Source organism: Miscanthus floridulus, chromosome 11 (genome assembly GCF_019320115.1).
Source record: "Miscanthus floridulus cultivar M001 chromosome 11, ASM1932011v1, whole genome shotgun sequence".
NCBI classification, from domain to species: Eukaryota; Viridiplantae; Streptophyta; class Magnoliopsida; order Poales; family Poaceae; genus Miscanthus; species Miscanthus floridulus.
Window position 1 is genome coordinate 67,317,804 of NC_089590.1, and position 16,202 is coordinate 67,334,005.

Consider the following 16,202-nt stretch of genomic DNA (forward strand, 5'->3'; position numbering starts at 1 on the left):
AATTGGCATAGCATTGCACAAAATGAACAAAGAAAAAGATGATTTATCATTTTACTGCATGTATAAGATGTTCGTCAAGAGCATATCATGGAGTTCCAGTCTAATATTTAACGAAACCAAACCAACCAATATGGGATGTTCACGTATCCGCCCCAACATAGTACTCTGTCCATCACAACATGGCTACATAGTTCATCAAAAAAAAAACATGGCTACATACAGTAATGAATATTAAAGCAGCATGAACTAACATATCCGAGCTTAATTCATAATACTCCCACTCCCATCATTCCAAATTGTAAGTCGTTATAGCTTTTCTAAATACTTAGCTATGTATCTAAGCATAGCTAGACATGTACTCCCCCCATCCACAGGTTCAAAGCTAAAATTGTGTTTTTTTCTGGACGAAGGAAGTAATAAAAGCCATGTATCTAGGAACGCCAAATCGACTCTGAATTTCGAGCGGAGGGAGTAGTGCATACAAACATCTTGGATCTTCCTGAATCCATAACACACAGAAGGGACTTCACATCTCCTATTCTTTTTCGCGTTGATCACCAGTGGTGCTTATTGCTTCTGTTACCAACCACTTCCTGAATCCATAACACACAGAAGTGACTTCACATCTCCAGTCTTTTTCGCGTTGATCACCGGTGGCGCTTATTGCTTCTGTTACCGACCACGGCACGCCATCTCGATCTAGAGCGGCAAGAGTGAGCCTCACTGGCGTACTGCCCCCGCTCATGCCGATAAATTTCTATTCCTTGCGCCGCATTGTTGATCTTTTGGAGACCGGACTCGATAGGCACACTAACACGCTCTTCGGCGAGCAGTTCCGGCATCAAGAGCCGTTTAAACCCTTCGTGCCATGCGATGGCCTCCCCCACCGTGGGTTTCGCAGCCCACACCCACCGGCACAGCGCGTCCTGCCACTTGCCGAAGAACTCCTCTTCCAGGAGCTGCGCCATGTCCTGCACCGACACCACGGACGCCCACCTCATTACCCTGGCGAACCCGCCGTCCTCCTGCTTCGGCGGCGTGACGCGCAGTGCCTGCAGGCCGTGCCTCAGGTACGGCACGACGTGCCGGCCGACGAACTCCTCCCAAGCCTCCGGCCCGAACGCGTCTTTCCACGGTAACACCATGTCGTAGTCAGCTAAGGCGCGCGCCGTGTGCCATCCCAGCAGCGCGCCTTCCCGAGCTTGTGCCGCACCATCACGTACAGCGGCTCGAGCCAGCGCCCGAGGAGCGGGATCCACCGCTGCACCCAGACGTGGCACGGCTCAGGCTCCCACCGCGGCTCCCACAACTCGACGGCGGCCCACAGCTTCGGCATGACCACCTGCTCCAGGAGGCGCTGGATGGCAGGGAGCGGCAACGCGTCACCCCACGTCTCCAGGAACCGGATCATCGGCTCCGGGTCCTTGGCCTCCCACGTCTCGGCCGCCGATGCCAGCGCGGGACCCACCACCACGTCGTCGACCAGTGCTCCGTACGGCGAGACGGCCGACCCGTCGTCCAAGAGGATGTCTTTGAGCGTGGTCACCGCCTCCAGCCCGCTCGACGGGTCCTCCAGCGGTTCCCACCGCTGGAACACCGCGCGCAGCAGCGGCGCCACGATCGCGCGCGCCGTGTCCGCGAGGCGGTACGTCGTGTACTCCCGGGGACACTTCTCCTTCAAGGCTGTGAACTCGCGGATCAGCTCGCCCGTCGTGAGCGTCCCCGACGCGCTCTGCTCCTGCACCCACTTCATGGCCTTGGTGATCGCGGCCGCCGGCCTCTCGTCCCCGGGTCTCAGGTCTCCTAGCAAGCCACTCGACGTCGACGACCACCGGGCCGCCCGCGCGAGTGCCTTCTGCACACGCACGACGGCCTCGGCGGCGCTCTCCTCCAGACGTCTGGCTAGGATCTTGTCGTCGACGACGTCCCGATCGCGCTTCCGTTTCCTTGCTCCTCCGGCTTCGTCCCACTTGGGCCAGTTTTCGTCGCTGGGTGGAGGCAGCCCGTCCGCTCCACCGATGATGGATCTCTCGACGCTGCCGAGGCCGGCATTCTTGGGACGGAGGGCCACCTCGATGGGAGCGATGATCCCCTGTCCGTGCCTCCCGAGGCCGCTGCCTTCCTTGTAGTTCATGCGCTTCATCATCTGCGCCACCACTGCGTTGGACGCAAGGCTCCCCGGCTCCGGCTCCGGCGGCGGCGACGTGGCCTGCCGAGCCGGATCCACGGACGAGGACGATGCGAGATTACGAGAATCCCCATGCTCATCGGACGACGAGATGGCCGCCGAGACAAAATGGACAGGCTTGGGGAGATCACCTGCTCCGTGTCGGCGTTTCTGCGGCGGACGCGCGCCGGAGGGACGAAGACCATCCTCGCCACGGTGGGCAGACGCGGAGTTTCGGCCCGTTCCCCACTGTGCCCAAGCTGACCTGCGGTTGTCGCCGGTGTAGCCGCGCTCGTCAGCCTCGCGGCGGTTGGTCGCGTAGCGCCAGTCGTCGGCGGCCATGACGCACACGCCGTGGCCTTCGGGGATGTATCTGAGATCTGACGCGAGAATGCGAGATGCGAAGTGGGTTTTGGGTAGCCCGGCCGGCGGTGGTGGCTGCGGCGGCGGTTACTTGTGGCACTTTTTTTTTTTCCCGCACCGAACGTCGTCGCCGGTGCCTGCGGCCGTAATATCGTGGCTCGTCGCCTCGTCGGCGTGGAACGCGTGCCCGAGTCCGAGTAGAGAATAGGGATGAATATGGAAACCTTTTACGAGAATCCCGCTGTAAGCGATCGGTCGGTGAGTAGTGGCGTTCCTTATATATCTCGATCGTACTAGGTCCGACTACTTATCGCATCGCATGGCGAGCCAGGTATAATTTGTCCCCCTCGATCGCCCACGATTTTTTGGTAAGCGGTTCGCCGACTAGGTGAATTTCCCGTACAATTTAACTGCGCGCGTTGCTGTATTTTTGTATTTCATCACGGTAATAGACGGGATAGTTTGTGTTCACCAAATTGCTAATTGCACGATTATTGTTGGGGATTTGACTTCGTCGTAAAACTCAGCCCCGGAACTTTAGAGTCAAGTCTAAAATTCTGTAACAAAGTTTGATTACAGGAGGGTAGAAAGGTGAAGATGATGTTTTGACTTCGCGCAAGAGGAGTTGACTTCGCGGCAGATGAGAAGAAGACCGGAAGCGAAGACAAGATTCTGACATCGCTCCATAGGCGAAGTCAAAATAAGTTCGATAAGAGCAAGTTGAAGGATTAAAACTAGGATAGTGAAAAAAGACCACTTCGTCCTTGTAGTTTAAAGGGGTTGTAACAATCTAAGATGGGGTAAAATGATCATTTGTATATAGATTACGAAGGCTAGAACCTCTATAAATATCCCCTCTGATATATACAGTACGATCATGAAATGAATACAACTTTGGCTTGTGTTCAACTTGGATGTTTGTACGATTATTTCACTCAACATTTGGCCCCCACCATTTATGTGTGCTCGAAGACTCCCACGACCACAAGAAAACAATGGGTAGACAGGGCAGGAAAGTTATCTCCGGGGCAACTGAAGAAGACCCACCAGCAACGGGCGAAGACCAAAGTCTTGAGAAAGATGCACCCTAAGACCCAAATTCTTCAAAGGCAAACGAAGCCGAAGAAGAAAGACTCAAATAATTAGAAGAGCAAATTGCTAAGGGCGCCCGTTTGAATCCTTGGAATTGAATTCATTCTAATAATTATAGGTTAGGCATAAATTAATTAAGCTAATATGGTTCTACGTGGAATATATTTGTATATTATTGTTTGTCATACAAGAAAGTTACTTATATGTTACATTTCTATTGTAGGGAAGCGATTTGAAGAGCGTGTTATAAGTTCGAAAGTAGAAACATAGCATGGTGATGTATAGAATCAATTTTTATTTTTCACCCTATGAATTTAAGACAGGCTTATATGTAAACTTGAAAAAGTTATGGAATGTCAAATTTCAAGCTAAATAGCCTGATCTATTAAGTAGAATTTTAATTCCTCCAAAATAATAGAATCGCCCTAAATCTATTTGTGTTCCCCACGCAACTGCACTCGATCTCTCTCCTATCATAAATTAGCCATATTTTAAAGTTGGGTGAAGTCAATGGTTTCAAACTTTGACTTTTATACATCTTTTGTTCTAATATATCTATAAAATGTAGCAACGGTATATTTTTAGGAGACTATTTTCAAGACAAATCTAGTATAGCTACTTCCAAGCATTCAAACTCAACACATAAAAACAATTGGGTTTGGAATAGTTAGCTTTAGATAACCCAAAGCGTCATTTATATGTAACTGGATGGAGTAAAACAACATCATGCTATAGAACAATCACATGTTATATGTGGAGGTACCGAAGGTAAGCAGCCTGTTCGGCATGTCGTAAACGATCGTGGATTATTTACTACTGGCTGATTTGATGTGAGAGAAAAATATTATTCCAGCTTATAATCCACAATCGTATGCGAGCAAACGAACAGGCCGAAGATAAACTCTCAAACACGGCACCGTCAAACCTATATGTTAGTAAGTTAGTTGTGCGCCTGTGTTCCTAAAAAATTTGCAGAACAGCCATTTTTTACTTCTGAAACTACAGTTGGGTATAGTAGGGTGCAGGGGGCTAGGGATTGCTCTGTAGCAACGTAGTGATTGAAGTTTGCTCAATAAAGTTGCCACCATACCTTTTGCTTCTTTTTAGTGGAACAACATTTAATCTAGCTCCGATAGAAGTAAGAATTTATTATCATGAATAGACAAAAAAAAAAAGAAGAATACCGAACCTCTTTGTATGGTGCTTTTTTTTTTGTTCTAGCGACATGTTTTTCATATTACTCCGTAAACTAATCCATATATAGTCTCAAAAGAAAGGAAACAAGGAAAATTGCAACTTAAATTTTAGCAATTGGCAAGCGGTTTATTGCTCTTTTTGTTCACATTTTAACATTCTATGTACAAAATGCAAGGAAAAACTCAAGAGGAAAGTTTGGCCTTTCTTTTGGTTAATATAAAACATTTAGATATTTAGAATAAAATACTTATTTTTGAAAGTTTTGACAATTAATGAAAATGTGCCTTCGCAACAACTCCTTAGGAACAAGTATCCGAAGGACAAAACTATAGGAGAGGTACAACAGAAAGCAGAAGTTTCACGCTTTTGCTCTAGGACAATACAATAGGAGATGGGCCATGAAAGAATCCTTAGAGCTGTGTCACTCATAAAAGGATGGCCCTGCCCTTTCGGGAAAATAAGTCGATTGCATCTCTATCTTTGAAAGTTTAGTGTCTATCTTTAATTTATTTAATACTTCCAACTATTTTTTACATGTCGTATTACCATTGTCTTAACTCAAACATTTCATCTGACTATCAATTTCAAATAATCCATGTAGTTTAACAATTTGTGAATGATATATTATGAAAATATTTCTCATAGTGAATCTAAACGTATAAATATTACGTTATCAATACAATTTTTTTAAAGTTGATAGTCAAAGATATAAATGTTTAACTTAGGACAAAGCTAAAAAAACGAAGGAAATATTGTGAGAAAACCATGTGCAATAGTACAACATGTGACGAGTACCACTCCATTTGTATCCTTAGATAGGGGCATTGACGGAAATTGATCAAATGGAATAACCTTGTATCAAATAATATTTCATTGGTTGGGGCAAGAATACACTCTTATATGCAGGTCATCTTTAGAGGAACATATTAATTGGACATGGTTCTAAGCATTCACTACTACATAATCCTTTTTTAGAGTCAGTCAATAATGGTTTTTAGAGGTGGAAGAACAGCCTCTATTCAAGCGTCTCTATTTCTAGAGGCACATCAATGTTGGATCATCTCTATTGATTTCTAGAGACGGTTGGCAATATGGCATGCGTGTGTGCGGTTCGTGGGGCCTCGCGCAAGATTGCCTTACCATTGCACCACATGTCTCTCGTGATTGAGTATAGGATGCTATCATTTTGTTTAACTTTCACGAATAGGGGTTTTTGCCCCTAAATAATTTCAAAATAAAAAATATTTGAACTACAAATCTTAGATCTCGTTGATCACTACAACTTTGGTTTAGGATGTCTCTCCATCTGAAGTCATTTGAAAAATTCAAAACAATTAAATTTCAAAATCTGAGAACTTAAAACATAATTTAATGGTACTAAATGATTTCAAATGAAAAGGTTGTCCACTAAAAGTTGTATCCTTCAAGCTCTACGATTTTGATATAAAGTTTATCTTCATTTTACATGATTCAAAAAAGTCATGAATTGTTCTGTGTTGCACATATTTTTAGAGGGAGACCACATTGTCAAGCACATCTAGAAATCGATTTCTAAAAACGGGTGGTGTTTCTAACCATCCCTAGAAATGCCAGGGTTTTTAGAGGCCATTGAAAACACCAATTACCTATAGAAATCACATGGATTCTGCATCTTGTCAATGAGAGAGAACTATAGTAACATCCTCTACAATTGTGGCTCCCCTTAGATTCTCGTGTGGTCCTACGTTTCCTCCTATTCTTACATTGTCTCCCTACCCAATTGGTTGATGAATCTTTGTTGAGAGCCACTACAAACCTAATGCCAGCATGGATTCTACAGAGCTGGTGGTGGTGAATACAGAAGGAGACATCGAGGTGAAGGATGACTACAACAATGACAGGGAAGAGATCAATACTGCCCTAGTGGCCCTCATGACCTTGCAAGCAGAAGGCCCGATGAGTTTGATATTGCAACATTTTGGTCTAGTTTGCTTTTTGAAATTAATGGAGTTCAAGGTTTTTTTTCATCACCTAAGCTCGTTCTTCTACAAAAAAGGGTGTTGTCATTTCTCATGAATAGAGAGTAACATGGTCAAACTTCAAAGAGTTGTAGATAAAATACAATTAGAGTCATATGAGAATCTTGACAGGGTAACACTTCAAAGGGTTGTAGAAAAAATACAACTAGCATCAAATGAAAATGGTGCCTGAGCCAATGCACAACACGTCAACACTGTGATAGCATCACGGTATCTCTGGTGACTCTTCTCGAGAATACAATGGAGCCCAAGTTGAAATATTTGTTTTTTGGACAAATTAGTAGGAGCTCTGCCTTTTAATTAAAAGACATAGAGAGTATCTATACAGGGTGGCCAAAGGCCAAAACAAAAATGCCCCAAAGCTCACAGCATAATAATCCTAGTAAAAAAGGAGGGGGAGGGAAAACTCATCTCCCGAGGAAGCTAAATGAATTGTCAACAATGCGCTCTTTTATGCATATCCAAATTCTCCTTGATCCACCATACAACCTGGTGGACCGAGGAAGGATTAGTGTTAAATATCCTTCGATTGCACTCTTTCCAAATGTTCCAACAGGTGTAGATGATGAGGACGTTGAAAGCTCGCTTGCGTTCTTTAGGGACGAGAGGTAGATTGCTCTCCCACCAATTGGCGATGGTGGTGAAGTTTGCATGTAGTCACATCGACCACGTCGAAGTGTTCCCATGAAGTGAAGAAACCAAAAGTACATGAGAAGCATGTTTTTTATGAGCCACTAGAGGCAAAGATTTCTTTGCAAGATTATGTCCATACTCTCAAAGTGCATTGGTGAAAGGATCAAGATGCCCAAGAGGGGGGTGAATTGGGTTAATTCTAAAATTCTTTGCAATAATTAAACCCTACACTTAGCCCACTTCACCCCTTGTGCCTAGAATGTGTTCCTATTCTTCTACCGCACAAAAGTTTTGTACCCTAGGTTCCAATCCTACTCTAGCATGACAATTCTAAGAATGTAAAGACAAGAAATCAATTACTCAAATGTAAATGCTTAAAGTAAAGAGAGGAGAAGGAACGCGGTGATGTTTTGCCGAGGTATCGGAGAGTCGCCACTCCCCACTAGACCTTGTTGGAGCACCAGCACAAGGGTCTAGCTCCCTCTTGATCCATGCAAGGATCAAGTGCTCTCTACGGACTAATTATTCGACACTCCTGAAAGGTCCTAATGGCTAGAGGGGGTGAATAGCCTATTAAAATTTCTACAACAACACTTAACAAACCGGTTAGACAATTATGAGGCGAAGCAAGTGTTGTGCTAGCCTACTAAAAATGCAAGCCACCTACCACAATTCTAGTTTCTATAGTTTCTAACCACACAATGGTTATGTCACTATACTAAGTTAGTGTGCTCTCAAAGGCTAACTAAAGAGCCACACTAACTAAACTAACAAGCTCTCACAACTAGCTACACTAAAGAGCTTAATAACTAGTTTGTGGTAATGTAAAGAGAGTGAGAAAGATGGTTATACCGCCGAGTCGAGGAGTGAACCAATCAATCACAAGAATGAATATCAATGAAGACCAATTACCTTGAAATCAAATGATGACACAATAATTTTTTACCGAGGTTCACTTGCTTGCCGGCAAGCTAGTCCTCATTGTGGCGATTCACTCGCTTGGAGGTTCACGCGCTAATTGGCATCACACGCCAAACCCTTAATAGAGTGACACACAACCAACACAAGATGAGGATCACACAAGCCAGGAGCAATTCACTAGAGTACCTTTTGGCTCTCCACCAGAGAAAGGTCAAGAACCCCTCACAATCACCACAATCGGAGCCAGAGACAATCACCAACCTCCGCTCGATGATCCTCACTGCTCCAAGCTATCTAAGTGATGGCAACCACCAAGAGTAACAAGCGAATCCTATAGTGAAACACGAACACCAAGTGCCTCTAGATGCAAACACTCAAGCAATGCACTTGTATTCACTCCCAATCTCACAAAGATGATAAATCTACGATGGAGATGAGTGGAAGAGCTTTGGCTAAGCTTACAAGGTTGCTATGTCAATGCGAATGGCCAAGAGAGTGAGCTTGAGCTGGCCATGGGGCTTAAATAGAAGCCCCCACGAAATAGAGCCGTTGGCTCAATTATTGGGCTGACTGTGCATCGACCGAACGCGCTGCTCGAGTGCACCGGACGCACCGTTCGTGAATACCGGACGCGTCCGGTAGGTCAACCGAACGCTGAAATAGAAATGACCGGACGTAGAGCAGCAGTGTCTGGCCGAGTCTAGAGAGTACCCAAGGTCGATCGAACACGTCTGTTAGAAACTGACCAGACGCTGAGCCTCAGAGTCTGATCGAGTCTAGTAAGCACCCACGGTCGACCGAACGCGTCCAGTCACTCTGGACTGGACGCTACCAGCATCCGATCAACTGTTTCACCGAACAATGACTTTGCTAATTCACACCGGATGTGTCCAGTTGCTAAGTTCGTCGTTAATACCGATGTGTTCGGTCACTATACCGAACACGTCTGATCACTCTTTGACTAGCGTGACTAACTCCTTTTCACCTCTATCTTCTTCACCCTTCCTCAAATGTGCCAACCACCAAGTGTATCACCTTGTGCAATATGTTAGCATATTTTCATAAACATTTTCAAGGGTGTTAGCACTCCACTAGATCCTAAATGCATATGCAATGAGTTAGAGCATCTAGTGGCACTTTGATAACCGTATTTCGATACGAGTTTCACCCCTCTTAATAGTATGGCTATCGATCCTAAATGTGATCACACTCACTAAGTGTCTTGATAACCAAAACAAAATGGCTCCTACCATTTATACCTTTGCCTTGAGCCTTTTGTTTTTCTCTATCTTCTTTTCAAGTCCAAGCACTTGATCATCACCATGGCAACACCATCATCATGTCATGATCTTCATTTGCTTCACCACTTGGAATGTGCTACCTATCTCATGATCACTTGATAAACTAGGTTAGCACTTAGGGTTTCATCAATTCACTAAAACCAAACTAGAGCTTTCAATCTCCCCCTTTTTGGTAATTGTTGACAACCCTTTCACAAAGATATGAATTAAAATTCAATTGAATCCATGTTGTTGCCCAAGCATATTTACCATGTGTAAAAGGATATGGACAAGTTTCATGAACCCCGTATGGTAGCAATTGCTCCCCCTACATATGTGCTAAGAGTTTGGATTGTAGCTTGCACTTATGCTTAGATAGGAGACAATGTCTACCAAATGATGTTAAGGTATAAAAGATGGACCTTTGAAGCGTGATACCAATTGGAGTGCACCATTATACTATCCTTAGCACCATGGTTATCTCGATACCTCTTGGAAATGAAATCACTAGATAACCTATTTATGCTAGTTTTTCATTTCATCATTCAAACTTATAACTAGTATACACCACACAAGCATGGATATTAAAATTTAAAACTTGTGTCATGCAAGCAAACATATGAAATGCACATTCAAATGCACCATACAAGTTCATGAGCTTGCTCCCCCTACTTGTGTGCTCAAAATTTTAATTGATCCCTTTCCTTTGTCATATCTTTCCTTTGTCATATCCCTATGTCAAATTCTCCCTCACTGTTGTCTTTTCACTATCTTATTACACTAATATCTTTGTTTTTCTCCCTATAGTACTAATATCACTAATATCTTTGTTTTTCTCCCCCTTTGGCATCAATGACCACAAAAGGTTTAAAATATAGATAGGTAGAGATTATCAATGTCAATCAATGGGGTGAGAATTGTTTTCCTAAATTTAGTCCAATCTAGATCATTTAACAAAGATTTTTAACTCGGTTTGATCCAAGGACAAGCTTCTTCACACCTCCAAATAAGGGTTATCTTGTACCATATTGAGTTAAACACTTAGAGCTCATTTTCTAGATCAAACACTAGGTTTACAAGCCCACAAACATGTCATATGCTACCACTAGATCAAAATAAGCATAGAAGCAATAGTGGTACCATACAATCATCAAAATTATTTGATTTTCATGAATGAGCCTATTCAATGTGAGAGATGACTAGATGCACTAAACATGTCCTTAGCAAGGATATATGCCATGTCAATCAACTCTTACCTTGGATTGCTCGAAGGAGAGGCATGTCATATAAGTTGGGGGGGTGCATCAACACATATTTGAGAAATCCAATATGTTCAACTCATTCCTTAGCTTGCAAAACCTTTTCTCATCCAATGGCTTGGTGAATATGTTGGCAAGTTGATCTTCGGTGCCTACACTCTCAATGCAAATGTCTCCTTTTTGTTGGTGATCTCTTATGAAATGGTGGCGGACATCAATGTGCTTTGTTCTTGCATGTTGAACCGGATTATTGGTTCGCTTGATTGCACTCTCATTGTCACATAGCAATGGCACTTTCTTGAACTTGATTCCAAAGTCACTCAAAGTGGCCTTCATCCAAAGTATTTATGCACAACAACTTCCGACGGATATGTATTCGGCTTCGGCGGTTGATAATGCAACACTATTTTGCTTCTTTGATGACCATGAAATAAGTGATCTTCCCAATAATTGACATGTGCCTGAGGTGCTCTTTCTTTCAACCTTGCATCCCGCATAATCCAAGTCGGAGTAACCAACTAGCTCAAACTTTGCTCCTTTAGGATACCATAAACCAACATTTTGTGTATGCTTTAAGTACCTCAATATTCTCTTTGTAGCCTTCAAATGACTTTCTCTTGGTGAGGCTTGAAATCTTGCACACATGCATACACTAAACATGACATCCAACCTTGATGCGGTCACATAGAGTAGGCTTCCAATCATAGACTGATACAATTTTTGATCCACCATATTTCCACTTGCATCACTATCCAAGTTGTCATTTGTTCCCATTGGTGTATTAATGGCTTTGCTATCACTCATGCTAAACTTCTTGATCATGTCCTTGATATACTTGCCTCGACTCACAAATGTACCATTCTTCAATTGCTTGATTTGAAGACCAAGGAAGTAATTTAACTCTCCAATCATGGACATCTTAAAACTTATTAGCCATCATCTTTCCAAATTCTTCACAAAAGTCTTGATTGGTTGATCCAAATATGATGTCATCAATATAGATTTGCAACACAAATAAATCTTTTCTAATCTTCTTGATGAAAAGAGTAGTGTCAACCTTGCCCATTATGAACACTTTAGAGAGTAGGAAGTCCCTCAATCTCTCATACCATGCTCTAGGTGCTTGCTTCAAGCCATATAATGCATTCTTCAACTTGTACATATGGTCGGGCTTCTTGTCATCTTCAAAACCAGGAGGTTGCTCAACATATAATTCTTCATTTATGTAACCATTGAGAAATGCACTCTTAACATACATTTGATAGAGTTTCATGTTGTGGGCACAAGCATAGGCTAGCAAGATTCTAATTGCTTCCAATTTAGCAACCGGGGCATATGTTTCTCCAAAGTCAAGACCTTCAACTTGTTTTATAGCCCTGTGCTACCAATCTTGCTTTGTTCCTTAGTACTATCCTATCTTGATCTTGCTTGTTTCTAAAGAGCCATTTGGTTCCAATCACATTGTGTTCCTTTGGTCTTTCTACTAATTCCCATACTTGATTTCTTGTGAAGTTATTCAATTCTTCATGCATAGCATTCAACCAATCAACATCCTTCAATGCTTCATCTATCTTCTTTGGTTCAATGGATGACACAAATGAGAAGTGCTCATAAAATGAAGCCAATCTTGATCTAGTTTGCACACCTCTTGAAATATCACCAATGATAGTGTCCAATAGATGATCCCTTATAATATTTATTGGTTGGAGCATTGGAACTTGATTGCTTGTATTTACTTGATCATTGGGTTGAGATGATGTACTAGCCACTTGATCTTATTCATTGTCATGAGAGCCACTTGTGCTAGCTTGAGTTGTATCATCTTGCACATTTGAGTTAGAGAGCGCTTGCACTTGATCATCTTCATCATCATTCACTTGCCTAGGCCTCAATTCACCAACATCCATGTTCTTCATGGCATTTGAAAGTTGAATCCCTCGCAGACTAGCTTCCCCGCAAAAGGCCCAGCCCAAGTAGACAACGTGCAACTCATGGGCCAGCCCAAATACCTAAGCAACAGGTCGGGGAAGTGATCCAATCTCCGACTGGAAGATCAGGCCAAGGAGGAACAATGCCCGTTTTCTGACTTTGGCCCACCTCTCCGACCAGAGCACTTGCTTCGGTCGCCAGCCCACCTCCAGATGGCCTCTTCAACCGAAAGGCCTGGCCAAAAGCACTGCTTCCAACTCCGATCCCGCACTCTCTATCTAGGGATACGCCCAGCCCCTGCTCACTGCTCTTCTCTGACTGACACGATCAGAGCTAACTAGGATCAACTGACCAGGGACGCCCACTCGGTAGGGACCAGGAGACATGCGAAGAAAAGCAAGGCGAGGCGCACAAGTCAAACAATGGTACCAGGGACCGTACCCTACATGGAATAGTACTCTCCAACCGCTCTAACACAAATAGTATTGTAGGCGATGACATTTCCCTCTACAGTATTGTGGGCGCCATTGACTCCCATACAGTATGGCTCCCCCCACATGCCTCTGGGCATCGACAGTGTTGTGGGCGCCAGAATTACCATACCGAGTGAACATGGTGAAAACCCCTCATATGCCTCTGGGCATCAACAGTATAGCAGATACCAACATCTAACATACCCGAACAAGACAACATAACCTCCCACATGCATCTGACATTCTACAGTGACATCAACAGTGTTGTGGGTGCCTACCATTATCTTGTACCCATCGGTGTGGGCAACAAAGCTTAGAAGCATTCATACTCTCTCCCTCTCACCTGTAAGGCCATCCCATTCATCTATAAAAGGAGATGCGCTCTCTCCCAATAGACCAAGTCGATTCAAGCTAAGTCCCCTTAGATTCATTAGATCGATCAAGTTCCCTAGCTCACAACCATAGAACCGTCAGGTTTGGACCCCAAGCATATGCTTGAACACCTAGCTCATAGCGGAGCTCCTGTCGCTCTTGGCCCTTCTGACCGGAGCCGACCAAACCTCTTGTACACCCCATCTTTCTCCTTCTCGTTTGTAACCCCACTACAGACTTCAAGCACCTAGGCTCAGGAATAAAGTCACCAACCGACTCAAACTGGACGTAGGGTGTGTTGCATGAACCAGTATAAACCCTGCGTCATTAAGTGCTAGGCCACCTCCAATCACAATGTACGGCAAAACTATAAATATTTATGTGTTGGTCACTTTCTGCACCGACAGTTGGCGTCGTCCGTGGCGAAGACGATGTACGTTCAACACTTTTTGGACATCAGATGGCCCACTTTTCCGCCACCCTCACCACGGTGGGCTCGGGCGATATGATTCGCTTCAGCTCGCTGGAGTTTCCCGCACCCTCACCTGTTGGGATGTGGGTTCCACCCATCTTTGAGCCATCCCAGGCCATCCTCTTCGGAAGCCTAGACTTCGTCGCCGACCGGCTCGGTGTACTACACCTCTGCGAGGAGGCTCATGTTCCAGCACCCATCGAAGGGGCACCCTCCATCGTCTCCAGGATGCACGACTTCGATGACGCAGCATCTGTGCTTCATTCTGAGCAAACTCTCTGCTTAAACCCCACTATAAGTAATATGTGTACTGTTATTTACTCTTTATTTGCTATCTCCCATCGATCATCCAAAGGGACCATATCGCCCACTCCATAAACACCGTACGATCGGTTCCCCTATGGCCTCGCGTCCTCCATGGATGTGTACGCTCAGGGGCTCCGAAGGATGCTGGTGCCATCTCCCCTCGCATCCAAATTCATGGGAATGGTAGGCTATGCTCCCGCCGCTTCCCGCGAACTCTCAGATGACAAGGGCGAGAGCGACAGTTCTAGCATCGGCGATGTGGCACCCACCACCATCTGTCCCGAGAGTGCGCTCTAGCGAACGCTCCAGGATAGCCTCTAATGGTTGTGGAGTCTGCGTAGACTCACACCCCTCTGGACCCATGTATGGGGGCCCTTGCATCTGCGCGAGAGCACACCGAGGAATTACGACAACGGCGGCAGAACCAGCCACCGCCTGCACCGACATAGTCGGTACAGCACATTGTGCCCCATGCGCATGGCCCGGTGGGTGGTGCTCGGGGTCATGCCCGTCAGGTCCAACATGACATCATGAACGAGGGGAACGATCTCCCATAATTCGCTCGGGCTGGCCAGAACATCGCTGCTGTGGCAATGCTTCTACATGACGTTCCTAAGCCCATCAACCCCCAGGAGCGGGCAGTCTACCGGAACCTCTAGGTTCTAGTAGAAGCCGCTGCTGTTCAACAGGCAGCACGTTGTGACTCTGACACGCGCCCTCTCTCCCCACTAGGGGAACGGGGATGAGTCAGATGGATCACTCCATTCCCTTGCCGCTACAGCCATCAGGCATGGCTCGGGGGGCGACAGCCGCGCCATGGTCTAACCTGGTGCCTGCTCCACACCGACCACCGGTACACGAGTGGCCCGATCTGCACCAGGATGCTTGTAGCATTGTCAACAACCGGCATCGGGCCCAACCCAATGATGATGTCCACCGTGCGGCGGCAAGAGCAGGCGACATAGATCCTGGCCAAACCATCGAGGGGAGCGGTGAAACACGCCCTGGGCGCGGTCGCCCGCCAGACAACCAGAGTCCCAGCCCTAAGGGCCCGAGACCACATGCCTTTAGTCGGAGTATCTAGAGAGCACCGTTCCCACAACATTTCTGATTGCCCACCAACATCACCAAATACACCAGGGAGACAAACCCAGGCATTTGGCTCGAAGACTTCTGGCTCGCCTGTCGGGCCGGAGGAGTGGATGATGACTATTTCATCATTCAGTATCTTCTCATTTGCGTGGGGGAACATGTTTGGACATGGCTTGAATTCCTCCCGCATAAAAGCAAACGCGACTGGGTGGACCTCAAGAGGGTCTTCGTCAAAAATTTCTAGGGGACGTATGTCTGCCCTAGAAACTCCTAGGACCTCAAGAGCTGCCAGCAGGAGCCCAGTGAGTCCCTACGGGATTACATCCATAGGTTCTCCCAATGATACAACTCTCTCCCTGATGTTGTTGACGCAGACGTCATCAACGCGTTCCTCTCTAGGACGAACTCTGAGTCCCTAATCCACAAGCTTGGCTACTTGAAACCCCATACCACCCGTGACCTGCTCAACGTCACCACTAACCATGCCTCTGGCAAGGAGGCGGTCGGAGTGGTCTTTAGTGGAGGCCGGGACAAAGACAAGGCCAAGCGCATGGACCAAGATGAGGGCCCCTCCACACAGAGGGGCAAGAAGAATAAAAAGGATTGGCGCTGATCAGACAACACCACG

At 45.5% G+C, this 16,202-nt stretch overlaps 1 pseudogene; it reads right to left on the reverse strand.

The window, feature by feature from the left end:
* Positions 1 to 28: 28 nt before the first annotated feature.
* On the reverse strand, positions 29 to 2,638 carry LOC136491102 (septin and tuftelin-interacting protein 1 homolog 1-like; annotated as a pseudogene).
* Positions 2,639 to 16,202: the final 13,564 nt, after the last annotated feature.